The following is a 20,227-nucleotide window of genomic DNA, read 5'->3' on the forward strand; positions in this document are numbered from 1 at the left end:
AATCCCACAAAGCACCTGCAAAATAAGAATTGGAGGGCTGGAGAGTTGGCTCACTGGTTAAGAGCATTGCCTGCTCTTCCAAAGGTCCTGAGTTCAATTCCCAGCAAACAAATGGTGGCTCACAACCATCTGTAATGAGGTCTGGTGCCCTCTTCTGGCCTTCAGGCATACACACAGATAGAACATTGTATACATAATAAATAAATAAATATTTTTTTAAAAAAAAGAATTGGATGTGTCTCCCTGGAGGGAAAAAAAAAAAGCTTTTAAAACTTGACAAAAGCTGGGACTCCAGTTTTGCTTCTATCAGATATAGGTGTTTCCTGGTATGTCCCTTCATCAGTGTTAACCCAGCCTGCTGGGTAGAAGAACATAGTCCTGTTATGCCCATATCACAGGGCCCCCAAAGACCACCACAGAGCCAGCATCTGATGCAAACACACTGGGGTTTATTGATTACAAGTTAGCTAACTCGACTGAAATCCAACACACCACCGCAACAGGTGTGGAAGAACGGCCTGAGTCTTTAGGGTTGGGGACTTTAAAAGGAAAACTCACAAGCAGGGTGGCACAAGCCTTAGTGTTTCGGGATTGGGTGAAAGTATACAACTTTTTAATTCATTTGTTGGGGTATAGAGGAATTTCAACAGAATCAAAACAGTGGTTAATCAGGTACCTACAAGAACGTTCAAAGCAAGCAGATGTTTGGACACCCCGGTGGGTCACTTTGACCAGGGCTGGTACAGTTTCTTGGGAATGTTTATGACTTCACTGAACTGCATTCAGCCCCCTAGTTAGGTCCTGTCTAAAATGTAGTTCTTGGGCTGGAGAGATGGCTCAGAAGTTAAGAGCATTTCCTGCTCTTCCAAAGGTCCTGAGTTCAATTCCCAGCAACCACATGGTGGCTCACAACCATCTGTAATGAGGTCTGGTGCCCTCTTCTGGCCTTCAGGCATACACGCAGAAAGAATATTGTATACATAATAAATAAATAAATAAAAATAAAATGGAGTTCTTTTTCAAAATGGTGTTTGTACTGCTCCTTCAGTCCAATTAAGCAGAAGCCTCAGGGAAGAATAGGAAACCCAAGAAAAATCGGCTCATCATTCCCTCCACTAAGAAGTCAAGTGAATGCCGGCATGGTTGTCCTTAACAGCCCATATGCAACCAACAGACCCATGGGCAATCAGGGTCTGAGCTAGATATTGTTTCTAGAAAAAAATTTAATTCTCACGAACCAACCGGTTTTATTATATTCTCAGCCAAGGCCTCTGTGTTCTTCACATAATCTGGACGATAACCCTGTCTTTCCTTCTGTGGACTAGCCTCATGCAATTTGTGTAATTTTGCAAAATCCAATTACATAACAAAAGCTTTAAAATGCTGATATTTGTTTTTGTTTTAGAGCTTTCAGGTGTGCTGTTAAGTTGCTAGTGTGAGATTTCTCCAATTTCTTTATGCAGGCACTTAGTGCTATGAACTTTCCTCTTAGCACTGCTTTCAATGTGTCCCATTGCTTTGGGTATGTTGTGCATTCATTTTCATTGAATTCTAGGAAGTCTTTAATTTCTTTATTTCTTCCTTGACCCAGGGGTGATTCAATTCAGCACTGTTTATTTTCCATGAGTTTGTAAGCTTTCTGCAATTAGTGTTGCTGTTGAATTCTAGCTTTAAGCCATGGTGATCTGATAAGATACAGGGGGTTATTTCAATTTTTTTGTATCTGTTGAGGTTTGCTTTGTTACTGAATATATGATCTATTTTAGAGAGGGTTCCATGAGGTGCTGAGAAGCAGATATATTCTTTTGTGTTTGGGTGGAATGTTCTGTAGATGTCTATTAAATCCATTTGAGGCATGACATCTGTTAGTTCTCTTATTTCTCTGTTAAGTTTCTGACTGACCAGTCCTGTGGCGAGAATGGGTTGTTGAAATCTCCTACTATTAGTGTGTGGGGTTTGATGTGTGATTTAAGTTTTAGTAATATTTCTTTTACATATGCAAGTGCTCTTGTATTTGGGGCAAAGATGTTCAGGATTGAGACTTCATCTTGATGGATTTTTTTCCTGTAATGAGTATGAAGTGTCCTCCATCTCTTCAGACTGACTTTTGTTTGAAGTCTATTCTGTTAGATATATTAGATGTGTATTAGGATAGCTACACCCGGTTGTTTCTGAGGTCCATTTGATTGGAAAATCTTTTCCCAACCCTTTACTCTGAGGTAATGTCTGTCTTTGAGGTTGAGGTGTGTTTCTTGTATACAGTAGAAGGCTGGATCCTGTTTTCATATTCATTCTGTTAGCCTGTGTCTTTTTATAGGTGAATTGAGTCCATTGATATTAAGAGATATTAATGATGAGTGATTGTTAGTTCCTGTTATTTTTTGATGGTGGTGTTTATGTTTTTTCCTTCCTTGGGGTTTGCTGGTGTGAGGTTATCTGTTGTCTGTATTTTTGTGGGTGCAGCTAGCTTCTGTGGGTTGGAGGTTTTCTTCTGGTGCTTTCTGTTAGACTGGATTTGTGGATAGGTATTGTTTAAATCTGATTTTGTCATGTAATGTCTTGTTTTCTCCATCAATGGTGATTGAAAGCTTTGCTGGGTATAGTAGTCTGGGCTTGCATCCGTGATCTCTTAGTGTCTGCAGCACATCCGCCCAGGACCTTCTGGCTTTCATGATTTCCATTGAGAAGTCAGGTGTAATTCTGATAGGTCTGTCTTTACATGTTACTTGCCCTTTTTTTTCCTTGCAGCCTGCAGTGAGCCCACAAGTATTATACAGTAAATGTACAGCCGACAGATCTACTGGACTATCCATGGTATCCATGGAGTGTATACGCACACTCCACCTGGAGAACCTGTTTTCTGTGGAGCTGTGGAAACATCTATCCTTTGGAAAAGTCACTGTCAATTCTGTAGACATCTTGTGAAATCATGGCATTTCTCTCTTCTATAGTATCCCAGAAGCGTTTCCTGTAGGACAACCGGATACCTCCCCAAAACCATGAAGCCACAGTGTAAAGGGGATTCAGCCAAGCCTTTGTTCTCATAGCCAAAATCTACATAGAAATAATCCCCCACAAACTTTATTGACAGTAGTCACTGATGTGAAAGGAGCCTCATACGTGAGGTAATATTTCTGCTCTAACTGCAGACTCAGGAAGCTGTAATCTACTGGTCTTCTGCTTTGACTTAATGACTTAACAGGCTACTAATATTCTGTATTTACCCTTTTTTTTTTTTTTTTTTTTTGTTTTTTGAGACAGGGTTTCCCTGTAGTTTCTAGAGCCTGTCCTGGAACTAGCTCTTGTAGACCAGGCTGGCCTCGAACTCAGAGATCCGCCTGCCTCTGCCTCCTGAGTGCTGGGATTAAAGGCGTGCGCCACCACCGTCCGGCTGTATTTACCCTTTTATACCTTGGTTTCAACTGATCATAGCCCAGGAAATTAACTGTTTATACAGGAAAAAGGCTTGAGTCGCTAAAACTAGCTTCTAAGAGAAAAATTCTCACCTGGGCACCCTGCTGGAGTCAAAAGCAGGGTCCCCAAAAGAGATTCCTTTTAATTCAACCAGCTAGATGCTAATGCAGATCAAGCCCACAGGTCAGTAGAGGAACCAACCCTGTGTTCCCTGCCACAGGGGAACTTCATAGCCACGCCCCCTCTGTGAATCTGGCCTCCTTGCCAGATTCACTGGTTTCTCGTGACTCTTTGAAAAAGCATGCTTTGCTCTCTTTGACAGTGTTGTGATCTCATGCCATCCCCCTGTCACCGCATGTCCATCGCAGGAAAAGATCACATTCGAAAGGAGGTGACTGGCCAGACCTGGAATGCACAGAGCCTTCAGGTTTACTGGAAACCAGGAGGACTCCCTCACTTTTTCCAGCATCCTTCTCAACACACCGCTTCCCCACTGGGTCCGTGTCCATGTTCACTGTTGGTGCTTATTCATGAAGTTAAACTTCACTAATCACCAGAAAGTAAAGGTACCGCGTTTCTAAAACACAGTAAACCGATTTCTGGAGCAGGCTTTCTGGTTGATGCCTCAAGAAACAGCACCCTCTAGTGTTTTGTGGTATGAATAACACACCGAAGGCTCTAAAGGCTAACTTCCCTTTAGACATAAACTTAGTCCTAATTCAAATCTGAAATGATCCATGCACAATGTATGTGTGTGTGAAGATATCACTCTAACTACCATCAACTTTTGAAATGTGTGCTCATAAGTATAATAAAAACGCAAAAGAACAAGAAGTTGGAAGCCCATTTCCTTTTGAAAACGAGTTCACAATTGTTGATGTTTCGTGAGGAATTAGATTTAAATGACTTGATTCCACTTACAGGTTCACTCCAGAGTCTGTCTTTACAGAAATGCCTATTTCTGTCTTCAAAACATGCACTGCAAACACAATTTTATAGAGGATACTTTATCTGAAATGTAAGCTCACAACAAGTCCTGACATTTTGTAAAGTTAAAAACGCCGTAAGCTTTGTAAAATAGCAGACCTCAGTTCCTAGTATCAGCTCAAAAACTCCAACACTATAATTTACTTTATTTCTAATCCAACAGCTTCACAGAGTTCCCTCCTGAGTAAGTTCATGTTTGCTTTAATATCAGAAAGTTATTCATAAACTCATGCCTTTATTAAGAATGAGGAGATAAAAAGAAAAGCAGTACTCACTGAAGATCAAAAATGTCTCAAGTAAAAAAATAAAATATATTATTTTTCTGTCATGAAAAGAAGCAGGTGTAATAACTGGCACCTTCCACAGCAAACAGAACAGTTTGCCTGTGGTATAAATGGCTAACCCTAGCCCTGCCCATTCCTGGATACCTCTATGTTCGGCAATAGTATAGAGCCAGGGAAACTTGCTATTTATTTGAATGCCACTTCTCACCCTCTTATGATTAAAAAGACATTATTCTTATCATACTTGGGTAAGAGGTATGTTCTTGCCTGAAGAAATCCTCACTGGGGAGTGGGGAGATGGCTCAGTGGGAGATGTAGCGTGTCACAGTGAATCACAGTTTACCTTTTAGCCCATACGTCTTTACTTGCGAATGTTCATTGCAATGAGTCATTGGTCTGTTCTGAGGGCTCTGGTTTCTGCTACACTACCGATATCTGGTACTCCTCTTGGATATCCTATTGTCCTGTGTCATGAAGATCCTACTGCTTTGGATCTGCAGGACCGGACCCTCACGTGTTCCAGAAGATCACAGATGGAGTCGATGTTGGGGTGAGCTAACTCATAACTTTGGTTCTGGGCCTGCGTGGTTCCAGCGTTGGTCAGCCTGCCAGCTCCCCCTTATCCCCATCACCCCGGTGAGCTCTCCAGCGTAACCTGGCTTGCTCACCCTGTGCAGGAAGCAGCAAGGGGTGGGGCGGGTTCTATCCTCTTATCCTGGTGGGGGGGGGGGCGCAGCTGACCTACACCTACCCCACCTCGGTCAGCTTTACTGCGTTGTACACTCAGATGCAGGGGCCATTCTTCCTGAGTGCTGGAGCAGGTGAGAAGTGGGGCCAGCTTTCTCCATCTCGTAACCTCAGGGCGACCTCTACCACCTGCCACAGGGGGTTAGGGGCTCACACTCACGTTCTCGGGGTTGGATCACACACCCCCTCACCCGCCTCTACAACAGAGTCAGTTCTGCTGTGCTGCCCGGGCAAGATGCAGGGCCCAGTTTTCTGAGTGCTACAGCTGGGGGGGATAGGGTGGGGCAGGGGCCGGGGCTGGGGCCGGGGCATCCGGCTCTCCTATGGTGCCCAAGAGAGGTGCAGGCCTGATCTCCAGTTCTCATGACCTCAGTGCCAGCTCTCCCACCTGCCAGCCTTCTCCCTTTTGACTAGTGAACTTGGGAAATGTTGGGGCTTTATAATTATATGAGCCAATTCCCAAAATATGTGTGCATAGATATGTGTGTGTGTGCATGCGTGTGCACGCTCAGTTGGTTCTGTTCTCAAGAAACCCTTGACTAATATAGCATCCATTATGTGTATTTTGCCAGGTGTTAGGTGGGAATCCAGCCAAGTGAAATGCCCCCCACCCCGCTAGGTGACATGGGAGCACATCCCACTCCTGCCTGCACCCTGTCTCAGGCCAAATCCTAACAAGCTCTTCTTCTCCTTCTCTTCCTCTTCCTTCTTCTTCCTCCTCTCCCTCCTCCTTCTCCTTCTTTTTTGGTTTGTTTTTTGTTTGTTTGTTTTTGTTTTTCTGTGTAACAGCCCTGACTGTCCTAGAACTTACACTGTAAGACAGGCTGGCCTCGAACTTACAGAGATCCACCTGACTGCCTCATGAGTGCTTGGACTAAAGGCATGTGCCACCATCACCCAGTCACAGTGCTCTTCTTAAGGCCAGTGACACCTAAGATGTTTTCCTCTCAATGGTGCTGTAAGTGGGTCCAACCTTTGGGCTCTGGTGCTGAAAAAGCATGTTCTCTGCAGGTCTACATTGCTGCTGTCTCCAAAGACCTTTGTGCCTTAAGATTTCTTTCCATGGAGAGAATCCCATTATGAAACAAGAAGTCACTAGGTTCCAGCATGGTAGCCCATGTCGGTGATATAAACTTCTGCTCTCCTCCTGTGGTCTTGTAAGCAAGATGGTTTCTAACCCATGCACCTCCCATCATTTTCCTAGTGTTAAAAAAGACAATGGATTTAGTATCATTTCCTTTGAACAATGTTGACTCATAAAGACATTCACAAAAGGTCATATGATTACACCCTTTCACTGGACCAGATTACAAGTTGACTGAAATTTTTAGAATTATATAGTAGATGTATTTCCTGACCGAGTGAAAGAAAGATTTCACATTTCAATTTTAATATAATTCTTCATTTTGGAACTTGCTGTAATAACTTTGGACATTAATCACTGAGTCTGCAAAGTTTTATATATAACTAAAATGATAAACATATCCCTTACAAACTGAGCTAAAACTTTCCAGTCACTTTCCTGCCCTGGGATGGCAAGTGAAGGTGCAGGGGCTTATACACGAGGGAGGCCCGGAGAGCAACTCTGCAGGTGCGAGCAAACTCCCACCCACTGTGCAGGAGGGTTAGCAGTTTTATTAAATTGTCCAGGAAAATAATTCCCTTTAGAAATGTCCTTAAAGTCAAAATTAAGTCGTGCAATGATTTTAATTTGCTCTAATAAATTTTATATCAGTCATGAATCTTTGGGATTAATAAAACCATGTAAAAGCACTTTTCTGCTGTGAGTGAGTTCGGGGATGTGCTAAAGGGTGAGGGATGTTCTTAGAGGAGGTGGTGGGTGGAGAAACACAAGCATCACGAGGCCTGGTCTCTCCCCATCACTCGCTGCTGTGGGCTTCGGAGTCAGGACAAGAGTTGTTTTTCTGTCCCAGCAGAACGGCAGTGACAGACATGGTGTCCTGTTGAGATAGACATGGAAACCTAGAGTCTGGGCTTCCAGGATGTCTCCCTGGGGTCTCCAGGTGATCTAGGATGGAGATGGAGAGGAAATCAGCTCCAGATCTTATTATAATGTTTTGTTGCCAACTTTCTCAGCATCTTGGAGCCTCGGGGAAAGCAAGAATTGGAAAAAGAGCAAAGCAATCTGCCTATTCCACGGAGCTGCTTCTCTTGGCGGGATGACTGTGGCTGTGGATCAACAGCAAAGGGCTCCAGGGCCCAGGAAAGGCAGGAAGGAAATAACAGCAAAGCCAGCTCCATTCACTACCGTGGCTCACCTGCCTGTTTAAGCGGGGATGGTACATTTCTCTGTTCTTAAAATTTAGAGCCAGGTGGCACATGCCTTTAATCCCAGCACTCGGGAGGCAGAGGCAGGTGGATCCCTGTGAGTTCAAGGTCAGCCTGGTCTGCAGAGTGAGTTCCTGGACAGCAAGGGCTACATTATTGAGGTATAATTTAAGATGTCCAATTCATGGCGTATGATATATCCCCATCTCTATCACATATAACATGAGCACATCCCTCTGCGTCTTCTACCCTGACCTCCGCTCCTGTTCCAGACAGGGCTCATCTACCTTGTCACCATAAACTAGATTTTCCTAACATTCCACAGAAATAGTGTTGTATGGTAATGAGGTATGCAGGAAATCAACTATCCCACAGGCTCCCCTGCCTATCTTCGGCTTCCTTTGCTCTTGGGCATTTACCTCTGTGACTACAAAATCTCCCCATGTGCTAGCAGCTGGTGACCTCTTACCCTCAGGAAGGAGAAACTAGGACAGAGGTCTTGCATATTCATCAGGAGAGAGAAACTAGAACATGCTGGGACAATCTGGCTTCCACTTTTCAAAGGTCTTCCTGTAGCCAAGGATAAGAAGGAAAAGCAAAGACCAGTGCCTGATTTGAGTACTTCCAATCGTACTTAAGTCTGAGAAAGCACAGATCTAGATGGTGTGAATGATGAACAGAAGGGTGAGCATACTGTTGGGTTTCTTTACTTCCCCTGAAATCCTGCCAAAATAAATTAAAAGCACTTTTAAAACAATAGTTTCTTTTCTCATACGGTATACCTCCTGATTATAGTTTCCCCGTTTTCCACTCCACCCAGTTACTTCCCACCTCCAGATCCATTCCCTTTTGCCAGACTACTGCTGTCTAGGGGGTCAGGGCTCTGAGAGGAACCCGTGGAGTCAGCATAAGCTAGACTCTTCTATCTGAAGGAGATTTTGAAAAAGAAACATCCACACACTCTCTTGATGGCTTTCTTCTTTAGTCTTCTTTTCTCTCGAGTTCTGTGGCAGAGTGTTCAGCCGGCCTGGCTTCAGAGGGACAGCAAGCCAGCTCGGCTAGCCATGAACCCTGGCTGGGCCATACCTGACCTACCCAGACTTGATCCATCCTTTGTGTTACAGATATCTTTTGTTGTCCTGTGTGAATCATGTCTGATAGTTTCCCATGGATACAAAGCCTATGCAAACTTGGTCAGAGGAATCCCAGAAAGCCATGGACCCTCATGAATCATGTATTTGCAGTTAGCATTGTATTTTTGGAAGCTCTATTCAGGTTGTTTTGAGCATATGGAAATCTACTGGATAAAGTAGGAAAAAATATAATATAGGAAAACATAAAATTGCCCAAGAGGCAAAGGGAAACTACCTCAGTCCACAGAGGTGGGGCCCCCTGCCTCCACAAAGGCTAAATTCATCCTCAAAGTGTCTCTGAGTCTTCATTACACGGACCCACGTGAACCCACACACCCACACCATGCTACCCGCAACAACGTTCTGTATTCTTTCTCTGTTCTTTCTCTTCTCTTCTGTATACTTTTTTCCTACAGCTAATTTACTCCAACAAAGTTTTTCGTGCAATATAGGAATTACAATGTGGTTGCATTCTGTTTTTCAAGTGAATGATTATAATGAATATAAAGCAAATAGTAAAAACATCATGTTTTTCATATCCCTTAATATTAAACATGTTACATACTATAGGTGAAAAGCAAATTATCCCAAGAACCCACATAAATTCATACCCAAGCAGCTTGTTATAAATTTACTGTGTGGCAGCGATCCCACTAAAATCAGGAACAAGACAAGGTTGTCCACTCTCTCCATATCTATTCAATATAGTTCTAGAGGTCCTAGCTAGAGCAATAAGACAACAAAAGGAGCCGGGCGGTGGTGGCGCACGCCTTTAATCCCAGCACTCAGGAGGCAGAGACAGGTGGATCTTTGTGAGTTCAAGGCCAGCCTGGTCTACAAGAGCTAGTTCCAGGACAGGCTCCAAAGCTACAGAGAAACCCTGTCTCGAAAAAACCAAAAAAAAAAAAAAAAAAGACAACAAAAGGAGATCAAGGGGATACAAATCAAAAAAGAAGAAGTCAAACTCTCACTATTTGTTGATGATATCATAGTTTATATAAGCAATGCCAAAAAATTCCACCAAGGAACTTCTACAACTCATAAACACTTTCAGTAATGTAGCAAGATACAAGAATAACTAAAAAAATGAGTAGCCCTCCTTTACACAGATGATAAATGGGCTGATAAAGAAATCAGAGAAATAACACCCTTCACAATAGCCACAAATAGCATAAAATATCTCAGAGTAACTTTAACCAAACAAGTGGAAGACTTGTATGACAAGAACTTTAAATCTTTGAAGAAAGAAATTAAAGAAGACACCAGAAAGTGGAAAGATCTCCCATGCTCTTGGGTAGGTAAAATTAATATAGTAAAAATGACAATCTTACCAAAAGAAATCTGCAGATTCAATGCAATGCCCTTCAAAATCCCAGCAAAATTATTCAAAGACCTCGTAAGAACAATATTCAACTTCATATGGAAAAGCAAAAAACCCAAGATAGCCAAACAATCCTGTACAATAAAAGAACTTCTGGAGGCATCACAATCCCTGACTTCAAACTCTACTACAGAGCTACAGTACTGAAAACAGCCTGGTATTGGCATAAAAACAGACAGGAGGACCAATGGAACCAAATAGAAGACCCGGATATTAATCCACACACCTATGAACACCTGATTTTTGACAAAGAAGCAAAAAATATCAAATGGAAAAAAGAAAGCATATTTAACGAGTGATGCTGGCATAACTGAATATCAACAGGTAGAAGAATGAAAATAGACCCATATTTATCACCATGCACAAAACTCAAGTCCAAATGGATCAAAGACCTCAACATAAATCCAGCCACACTGAACCTCATAGAAGAGAAAGTGGGAAATACACTTGAATGTGTTGGCACAGGAGACCACTTCCTAAATATAACCCCAGTAGCACAGACACTGAGAGAAACATTTAATAAATGGGACCTTCTGAAACTGACAAGCTTCTGTAGAGCAAAGGACATGGCTAACCAGACAAAACAGCAGCCTACAGAAGGGGAAAAATCTTCACCAACCCCACATCAGACAGAGGTCTGATCTCCAAAATATACAAAGAACTCAAGAAACTGGTCATCAAAAGAACAAATAATCCAATAAAAAATGGAGTGCAGACCTAAACAGAGAACTCTCAACAGAGGATTCTAAAATGGCTGAAAGACACTTAAGGAAATATTCAACATCCTTAGCCATTAGAGAAATGCAAATCAAAATAACTCTGAGATTCCATCTTATAGCTGTAAGAATGGCCAAGATCAAAAACACTGATGACAACTTATGCTGGAGAGGTTGTGGGGTAAAGGGAACATTCCTCCATTGCTGGTGGGAGTGCAAGCTGGTACAGCCCCTTTGGATATCAGTATGGTGATTTCTCAGAAAATTACGAAACAACTTTTCTCAAGACCAAGCAATACCACTTTTAGGTATATATCCAAAGGATGCTCAATTGTGCCACAAGGACATGTGCTCAACTATGTTCATAGCAGCATTGTTTGTCATAGCCAGAACCTGGAAACAACCTAAATGCCCCTTGACCGATGAATGAATAAGGAAAGTGTGGTACATTTACACAATGGAGTACTACACAGCAGAAAAAAATAACATCTTGAAATTTGCAGACAAATGGATAGCAGTAGAAAACATCATATTGAGTGAGGTAACCCAGACCCAGAAAGACAATTATCTTGACTACTCATAAGAGGCTTTTAAGCATAAAGCAAAGAAAACCAGCCTACAAATCACAATCCCAGAGAACCTAGACAACAATGTGGACCCTAAGAGACATACATGGATCTAATCTACATAGGAAATAGAAGAAGACAAGATCTCCTGAGTAAACTGGGACCATGGGAACCATGAGAGAGTGTTGAAGGGGAGGGGAGAGAAAAGGAGGGGAGCAGAGAAAAATGTATAGCTCAATGAAATCAATTAAAAAATATATAAAATAAATACTAATTAATTAACTGTGCAGGCAAACAAGGTGTTCTGGTCAGTCCTTTTACTGGCAGGCTGCATTTAAAGAAAGGGCCAATTACTTTATTACTTATCTTGAAAGGTAATTTTATATGGAATCTTTTTTTTCTTTTTTCGAGTTTCTCTGTGTAACAGCTCTGGCTGTCCTGGACCTTGCTCTGTAGACCAGGCTGATCTCCAACTCACAGAGATCCACCTGCCTCTGCCTTCCAAGTGCTGGGGTTAAAAGCACGCGCCACCACCACCTGGCTAACTTTGTTATTTTCAAAGCTTGGTTTCAGCTGCGATGCACTCCGAAACCTGTGAACACATCTCCCAACATTAGGGTTAAAAGAATTTAAACTAGCTGGGCTACTGGCACTCAATTGTTTTATCTTAATCATTAACTGGAGCTACAATCTATGCAGCCCCGTAGATGAAACTCATAGGCCCTGGCTGTGAAGCATATCCTTGTATTTATTTTTATCCATCAAAACTCTGTATAGGTTATCATTATTATTATTAATTTAGACAGTACAGCTTAGGGAGGGGTCATCTTCTTGACAATCCACAGATAAAAGTGCCCAGTAGAATAGAATGTTTCCAAGAGATATAAACACACTATATTACAGGCAGTGGAGATCTTCCCACACCCACTCACACCATGAACTTGTAAAGGGACAGCAGAAGCAAAAGGCATTCTGGGGTTTGTAGTCCGTGGCCTTGCCTAAGCGAGATTCACCCATAAGGGAGTTGCCTCCTGGTGGAGAGACACCATGAATTTCAGTTGCCACCTGCTGCTCCTCTGCCGTGGCCATTGGCACAGGACAGATTTTAGGTCAAAGGTGTTGTGGCTGGGCTAGTGTCTGCATTTCTCTTTCAATAGCCTGCAGAATGCCTCCCTCACCAGAGACCAGAACATAGGGGTAAAGACTCCATGTAAAGGAACCAGCACGTTTTCTCCAAGTTCAGCCAACTGTGTGGGTGTTGTTCTTGACAGTGTGGCTCGCCTTCAGTTTGTGAAGTGCAATCCTTTGTCTTGGCAACAGTCTGAGTTGTTTGGGGGATTTTCATGGGACCCCCTTGGCCAACAACTCAGTTGAATGCAACCTAGTCCTGAGATTTCATATCCTCCATTCCTAGGAGTCCTCACTAGAATCACCTTAATAAATTCCAGAATGTTTCTACTGTACTAGGTTTATATACCACACTCCAAGTGGCCCCCAATTCCAGCCATCTCTCCCCCCCACTCTCTCCATCCCATCTCCCCTGCCACCTGATCCCATGCTCCCTCCTGTTCCCACCCTTGCCCAGTCTGCCATTAAAATCTATTCTATTTCTTCCTCCCTGGAAGATCCATGCATCCCCCAAGACCCCTCCTTTTTACCTAACCTCTCCAGGTCTACTGATTGTAACTTTGTTATCATTTACTTAATGGCTAACATCCACTTTTAAGTAAGTGAATACAGAGCATATTTGTCTTTCTGGATTTGGATTACCTTACTCAGGGTAATTTTTTTCTAGTTCCATCCATTTGCCTGCAAATTTCATGATGTCATTTCTTTAATAGCTAAGTAATATTCCATTGTGTAAATGTACCACATTTTTTTATCCATTGAGGACTCTTCTGGCTCTTTTGCATAAAGCCACAATGAACATGGTTAAGCAAGTATCCTTTTAGTAGGATGAAGCATATTTTTGGTGTATTCCCAAGAGTGGTATACGTAGGTCTTGAGGTAGATTCCCAACTTTCTGAGGAACCGTCATATTGATTCCCATAGTGATTGTACAAGTTTGCACTCCCACCAGCAATGGATGAAGTTTTCCCTTGCTCCACATCCTCTCCAGCATGAGCTGTCACTTGTGTTATTGATCTTAGCCATTCTGACAGGTGAAAGATGGAATCTCAAAGTAGTTTTGATTTGCATTTCCCTGATGTCTAAGAATGTTAAATATTTCTTTAAGTGTTTCTCAGCCATTCGAGATTCCTTTATTGAGAATTCTCTGTTTAAATCTGTACCCTATTTCTAATTAGATTATTTGGATTTTTGATATTTACTTTCTTAAATTCTTCATATATTTTGGATATTAGTCTGGAGTTGGTAGATATGGAGTTGGTAGAAATCTTTTGCCATTCTGTAGACTGCTGTTTTGTCTGATTGATGGTGTCCTTTGCCTTACAGAGGCATCTCGGTATCATGAGGTCCCATTTGTTAACTGTCAATTTTAGTGCCTGTAGTATAGGTGTTCCGTTCAGAAAGACACTGCCTATGCTAATGTGTTCAAGGCTATACCCCATTTTCTCTTCTACTAGGTTCAATGCATCTGGTTTTATGCTAAGGATTTTTTAAAAGATTTATTTATTTATTAGTGGTCTGCCTGCATGTATACCTGCACACCAAAAGACAGCACCAGATCTCATTATAGATGGTTGTGAGCCATCAAGTGGTTGCTAGGAATTGAACTCAGGACCTCTGGGAGAGCAGCCAGTGCTCTTAACCTCTGCTCTCCAGGCTTTATGTTGAGATCTTTAATCCATGTGGGCTTGAGTTTTGTTCAGGATGATAAATATGGATCTATTTTCATTCTTGTACATGCAGACATCCAGTTTGATCAGCACTATTTGTTGAAGATGCTGTCTTTTTTTCCAGTGCATATTGCTGGTTTCTTTATCAAAAATCAGGTTTTCATATGTGCAGATTTATGTCTGGGACTTTAATTCTATTTATTGATCAATGGGTCTGTCTACTTTTATACCAATACCATGTGGTTTTTATTACTGTAGTTTTGTAGTACAACTTGGAATTGGGAATGGTGGGACCTCCAGCAGTTCTTCTATCGGTCAGGATTTGTTTTGCTTTTCCATATGAAGTTGGAAATTTTACTCTGGAGGTTTGTAAAGAATTGTGTTGGAATTTTGATGCGGATTGCATTAAATCTGTAGTTGCTTTGGTGGGACCTTTAAAAGACAAAACTGAAGAATAAGAGGAGGTGTCTTGGGGAGGCTCAGGGAAGTGATACAGGGTCTTGCTATGTAGGCCAAGTTGATCTTGAACTTTCAGTCCTCCTGCCTCAAGCCTTGCAAAGATGGAATTATAGGGTTCAGCCAACATGCTCTGCTGGAAAGCAGTGCTCATCAACAAAGGTCACCCCAAACCACAGCAGAACACTCTGGCACTCTCCCGTGTTTTGGAGACATCAACTCTATGAATAATGAACAATAGAATTTTTAGATGAGCTTTTATTCATGGTCATGATAGAAAGAAAGGTGTCCAGCTGGGTGGTGGTAGTGCACACCTTTAATCCCAGCACTTGGGAGGCAGAGGTAGTGAGTTTGAGGTCAACCTGGTCTGCAGAGCTGGTTCTATGAGAGCCAGGGCTACACAGAGAAACCCTGTCTAAAACAAAAAACAAAACAAAACAAAACAAAAAACAAGAAAAAAGGGGAAAAGATAAAGAAAAAAGGGTATCTATCTGTCTGTCTAAAATTAGCTTGGCTGGTCATCCCTGGAATCATACATGAGAGAGCCATAGACACTCAAGAAAATAAATACATCCAAGCAAGTTAAAAGCATTCTTACATGAGCCGGAAGGAGTTTACAGTCAGAACATCAGTTAGCACTATATATTTAACGGGAGTCATGATCAATGTGTGTGCACCTACAGCAATCCCATATCATACCACTCCCATACAGTAGCCTGCATATACCCACCATGGAGAAGACAGCCTCTTCAACCTAACCTGAATGTACAAAATGATGGCCTTGGCCTTGGGGGCTGGTCCGTCGAATTCGGACTGTATAAAAAGAGTTGCTGAACATCTGAGTTTTCAAATGTGAAGCCTTCCTCTATCTTAGCCTACAGGAAGAGCCAGTCTCACCTCTGGCGCCGTGGCAGCCTGGCTCAGGTCCCTGCCTGATGGCCAAGCAGAATGTCAGTACAAGGCCCGCAGCACAAAGAGAAAACACGGTCAAGCTCTGTTCTGTTTCTGGATTTGAGTCACAGCTAACGTAAGCGATGAAAAGGCAATTGTTTCCACCAGCATCGTCAGTGTGAGAACAGCTCTCCCTGTCCGCTGCTCAGCCTTGTGCAGATCCCATTGTTCTCAGTCTTAGTGCCCCAGACCTGCGCAGTCTCTGGGAACCTCTGTAATTCCCTTCTTCCTACCTTTTACTCATACACACCATATATAACTGCAAAACAAAACCACAATATCCTTTCAACCTATTGCCTTATGCTGGCAGATGAGAGAGTCTAAGTGCCAGAGCATTAATTATCTTTCTTACTTTAATGCTTTATATGGAAAAGCAGGGACTTTAAACGACAAAGGTTGTTGCTATTGTTGCTGTTTTAATTGCCAAGAGGACAGGCGTGGCTGCACACACCTACCGTCCCAGGGCTCAGGGGGTAATGTAAATTTGAGACCATCCTGGGATACACAGTAAGACCAATTCTTCAAAATTAAAAACAAAATAAAAAACAAAAGACTATAGAAACCTTATTACATCATAATGCTCATACAATGGTTTATAAGCTTTATCTTTCCTTGGTACAGTTTATCTAGATTTAATATAGTGATTCTAGATCATATTACCGTTAGCAGAGTTTCGCTTTCTCTGTCTTTTTTGATATGTGAGCATTCTAAAGCTGGCTTGTTCATAGAAATATTAGATGTCTAGTCAGACCAACAGATGAGCACGTGCCTAGTGCTACACAGACAAGACAGTTTTGTGACCCAAGGCGGTAATGCCTGGCAACAAGAGACCTCAAAATGAAGCACCATGGCGGGGCGGGGGGTGATACAGAACAAGTAGGTTTGGGATTGGCTAGCTTGTGTAAGCTTCCTCAGCTTGGGGATAGAGGGTGTAAAGTTCTCCAAGCTTTCTCTACCTGACCATGCAGTAGTTACGGTAAAGACAGTGGTATAGGGTGTGTGTGGTGGGGGCAGTGGGGGGCTTTGGTCTTGCTGAACTCGGCTGTGATCACAAAGGCTGGTTCACTGGTGAGAGCGTCAATGACGCAGCCAGGTTGGAATGCTGCAAGTCCAGAGACCAGTTATCTTGGACCATCTTCAGCCTCCTTATTAGCCATCTACTGTCTTCCTCTGTACCCGACCTGACATCCTAGTGACCACTAGATAAGCCCTTTGGAATGCCTAGACAGACCCCATTTCCCACACCCAGAAGGCTGGGACTGCTGTCAGTCATCATCCGAGGCCTGGTGCTGAGACTCGGGCTTCTCCGGAACCTGCCTACTTGACGCTTCCACTCATGGATCTGAAAAGTGTCTTGAGCTACAACTTCCCTTGTTCTGTTGCTGCGAAACGGCGCGGAACTGGGACCATGTTGGAAGATGACATTTGGGTGCGTGGATCTGTCTTCCTGGGCCCTGGCCACTCATATTTAACTCCAGAACAGATGATCTCTTCTGTTCCTTTGAGGTGAGAGCTGTTTTGCTTTGTTTTGTTTTTCTATAGGCACAGGAAGGACAGAGGAACGATGGAGGCAGGAGACACACTGATGGGGCCAGTCCCGCCCAGACTGGAAGGGCAAATGTGGCACTGAAAAGTCCATCTCAGCATTCACTGTCAGCCTGGTCTACACAGGGAGCCCCCAGCCACCTGGGCTACATACATGGTGAGACCGCCTCAAAAGGAAGAAGAAAGGCAGGCGAGAGAGGGTGGAGGAAGGCAGAAAGGCACTTCTAAGGACGGCCTGGGTTAAAATGTACTTTTGCCACCAATCTAAGTCCAGTTTTTAGTAACATCGCACTGCTTCATGTAAAATACAGACGCCTCGGAACAATGTCCCCAGCTCCTCCCCTTGAACGGCCTGCATTTGTTTTATTTACTCATGGGGTATAAACATCCCACACATTGTCTGCTAGGTCAATTGATTCACTTATCCTTTGTTTAGTTCTCTTTTTATATCTTCCTTGGTTCCGGGTATCTGCATTTCTGAACTGCTCTATATGGGACACACTTTCTTTTCCATGCTGACCTTGAATTGAACGCTTTGAGTGTAGGCCTGCCGTGGGGCACACACCTGTAACCCCAGGACCCAGAGTGTCATGAGAGGGTGAGAGGGCAGGGAACTGAGTCAGGAACTTAAAACCAGTCTCAACTATAAAGGGAGTCCCAATTCATCCTTGGCTAAGCAAGATCTTGTCTCAAAATCAATTATAACAGAACTAAAACAAGAGAAAGACCCTTTTTGTTATGTACAGCTGCATAAAACTTCCATGTGTACTACAATTTTCTTGGTGAGGGATCTTATTCCATATCTTTGCCATTGTGAGTTGTACAGTGCTAAAAACAGAGGTGTAAAAATCTCCGTGGGTGCGGAACAGATTCTTTTAGGTCTATTCCTATTGCTGGTGTAGCTAGATCAAATGGTAGGCATGTTTTCAGTTTCTGATGAGTCCCCTATCGATTTCACAGTGGCCGCATCTATTTATATCCCTCTCCTCACTGCTGCAATTCCTGTCATAGGTTTCCTTTACGGCAGCCATTCTGCCTCCAAAGCACCAAGAATTTTCATTTCCCTGAAGGATAAGGGTATTAAAAATATTTCAAACACTTATTGAATTTCTTTCATTCAAAACATCACTCATTCATTGATCGACTGAGAGGGTGGAGTTCAACCATTGGAGCCTCTTGAAGTCTCTAGGTGTTAATGGCTGACCTGATGTACCTTGGACCCGGCTTCCCTCCACCCCTGCAGGCTGCTCACTCTGCAGACTGACCCTGTGCCTAAGTCAGAGCGTCCCACTCACGAGCTCTGGAGATGACTTCCTGCTGCCAAGTCCTTTCCCGGACGTCCTGACCTGAGCTCGCATCTTCAAGTGCTGTCTTCTAGCAGCTCTGGAGTTTCAGGTCTCACGTGCAGGTCTTTGATCCAATTTGAGTAAATTTTCGTGCAGAAATAAGGTTCCACTCTTGGCTTTTATATGTGGACATCCAGTTTTCCCAGAACCATTTCTTGGAGAGGCTGTCATTTGCAAAGTATGCATTTGACACCTTTGTGGCCATGTGATTTATTTCTTGGTTCTCCTATTCTATATTCTAAATTCTAATTATACTCTATTTTGTGTGTGTGTGTGCTTCTGTATGAATTTTATAATCCTACTTCTGTAAAAGATGTCATTTGAATTTTGAGGGGGGTTGTTTTGAATCTGAAAGTCACTTTGATTAATAAAATTATTTTCATGATATCAATTCTGACAATCCATAAACATAGATCTTTCCATCTTTTAGTTTTTTTTCTTCAATTTTTGTTTCGGTGTCTTAACTTTTTATTGTAGAGGTCTTTCACTTCTTGATTAGGCTGTTTTTATTTTTTTAACTATTTCTGATGGGATTCCCTAACCCCACCCCAATTTCTCCCACTGGGTTTTATATGCCCATTTTGTACCCTACCACTTGGCTGAAAGTCTTTGTCAGATCTAAGGCCTCTCTGGTAGAGTCTTTAGGGTCTCTTGAGCGTCAGATCATCTGCAAATTGTGGACAGCTCCTTTCCTATCTGTATCCCTTTTATTTCTGTCTCTTATTTTAGCCAAGACCTCAAGCCCTATACTAAATAAAGGCTGAGAAAATGGACATCTTCACCTTATTCTGGAATTTACAGGAGATGCTCTAAGATTTCACTGTTCAGTGTAACGCTGGCTATAGGCTTGGTGTATATAGCCTTTATCATGCTGAGGTGTGCTTCTTCTGTCCCTACCTTCTTTGGAACCTTTACCATAAGGGATGCCAAACTTACCAAGGGCCTTTTCTCCGCTGATTGAGTTGGTCATAGAATATGCCTTATGTCTTTTCATCTATTTTTTATATCATTTATCAATTTGCATATGTTGAAACATCCTTGTATCACACTATAATGAACCCAACCAACATGGCCATGATGTATGATGTTCTTCAGTTTGGTTTGCAAGACTTTTTGTGTCTATGTTCATCAGAGAAGTTTGTCGACAGATTTGTATCTTTGCTGTTGGTATCAGGATAATGCTAACATTGTAGTGTTCCTTCCCTGTGTGGTTTACGGTTTGTTGACTATTTAAAAGTTGAATTGAATTCAAGAATAAATTTATCCATCCCTAGACTTTTCTTTATTAAGAGCCTGATTACTGTTTTAATCTTATTGCTTTTTAGAGATGTATTAAAATTAGTTATAGCCTATTGATTTAAGTTTGATAGATCATACATGTATAGGCATTCATTTTTTTCTATATTTTGCAGGATTTGAGACCCTTGAGTTTTCAAAGTATTCCCCAATGATCATCTAGATTTCACCGGACTCTGCTTTAGCTGCTGTTTTCATCTCTTGTATTAATTTGGGTTTCTCCTTTCTTTCTGTTGGCTAGATTGACTATCAGTGCTCACCAGTCTTGTTTATTTGCTCAAAGATAATGGCTCTTTGATTGATTTTCTTTTAGTCTCT

Source organism: Arvicola amphibius, chromosome 11 (assembly GCF_903992535.2).
Source record: "Arvicola amphibius chromosome 11, mArvAmp1.2, whole genome shotgun sequence".
In the NCBI taxonomy this organism is placed as follows: domain Eukaryota; kingdom Metazoa; phylum Chordata; class Mammalia; order Rodentia; family Cricetidae; genus Arvicola; species Arvicola amphibius.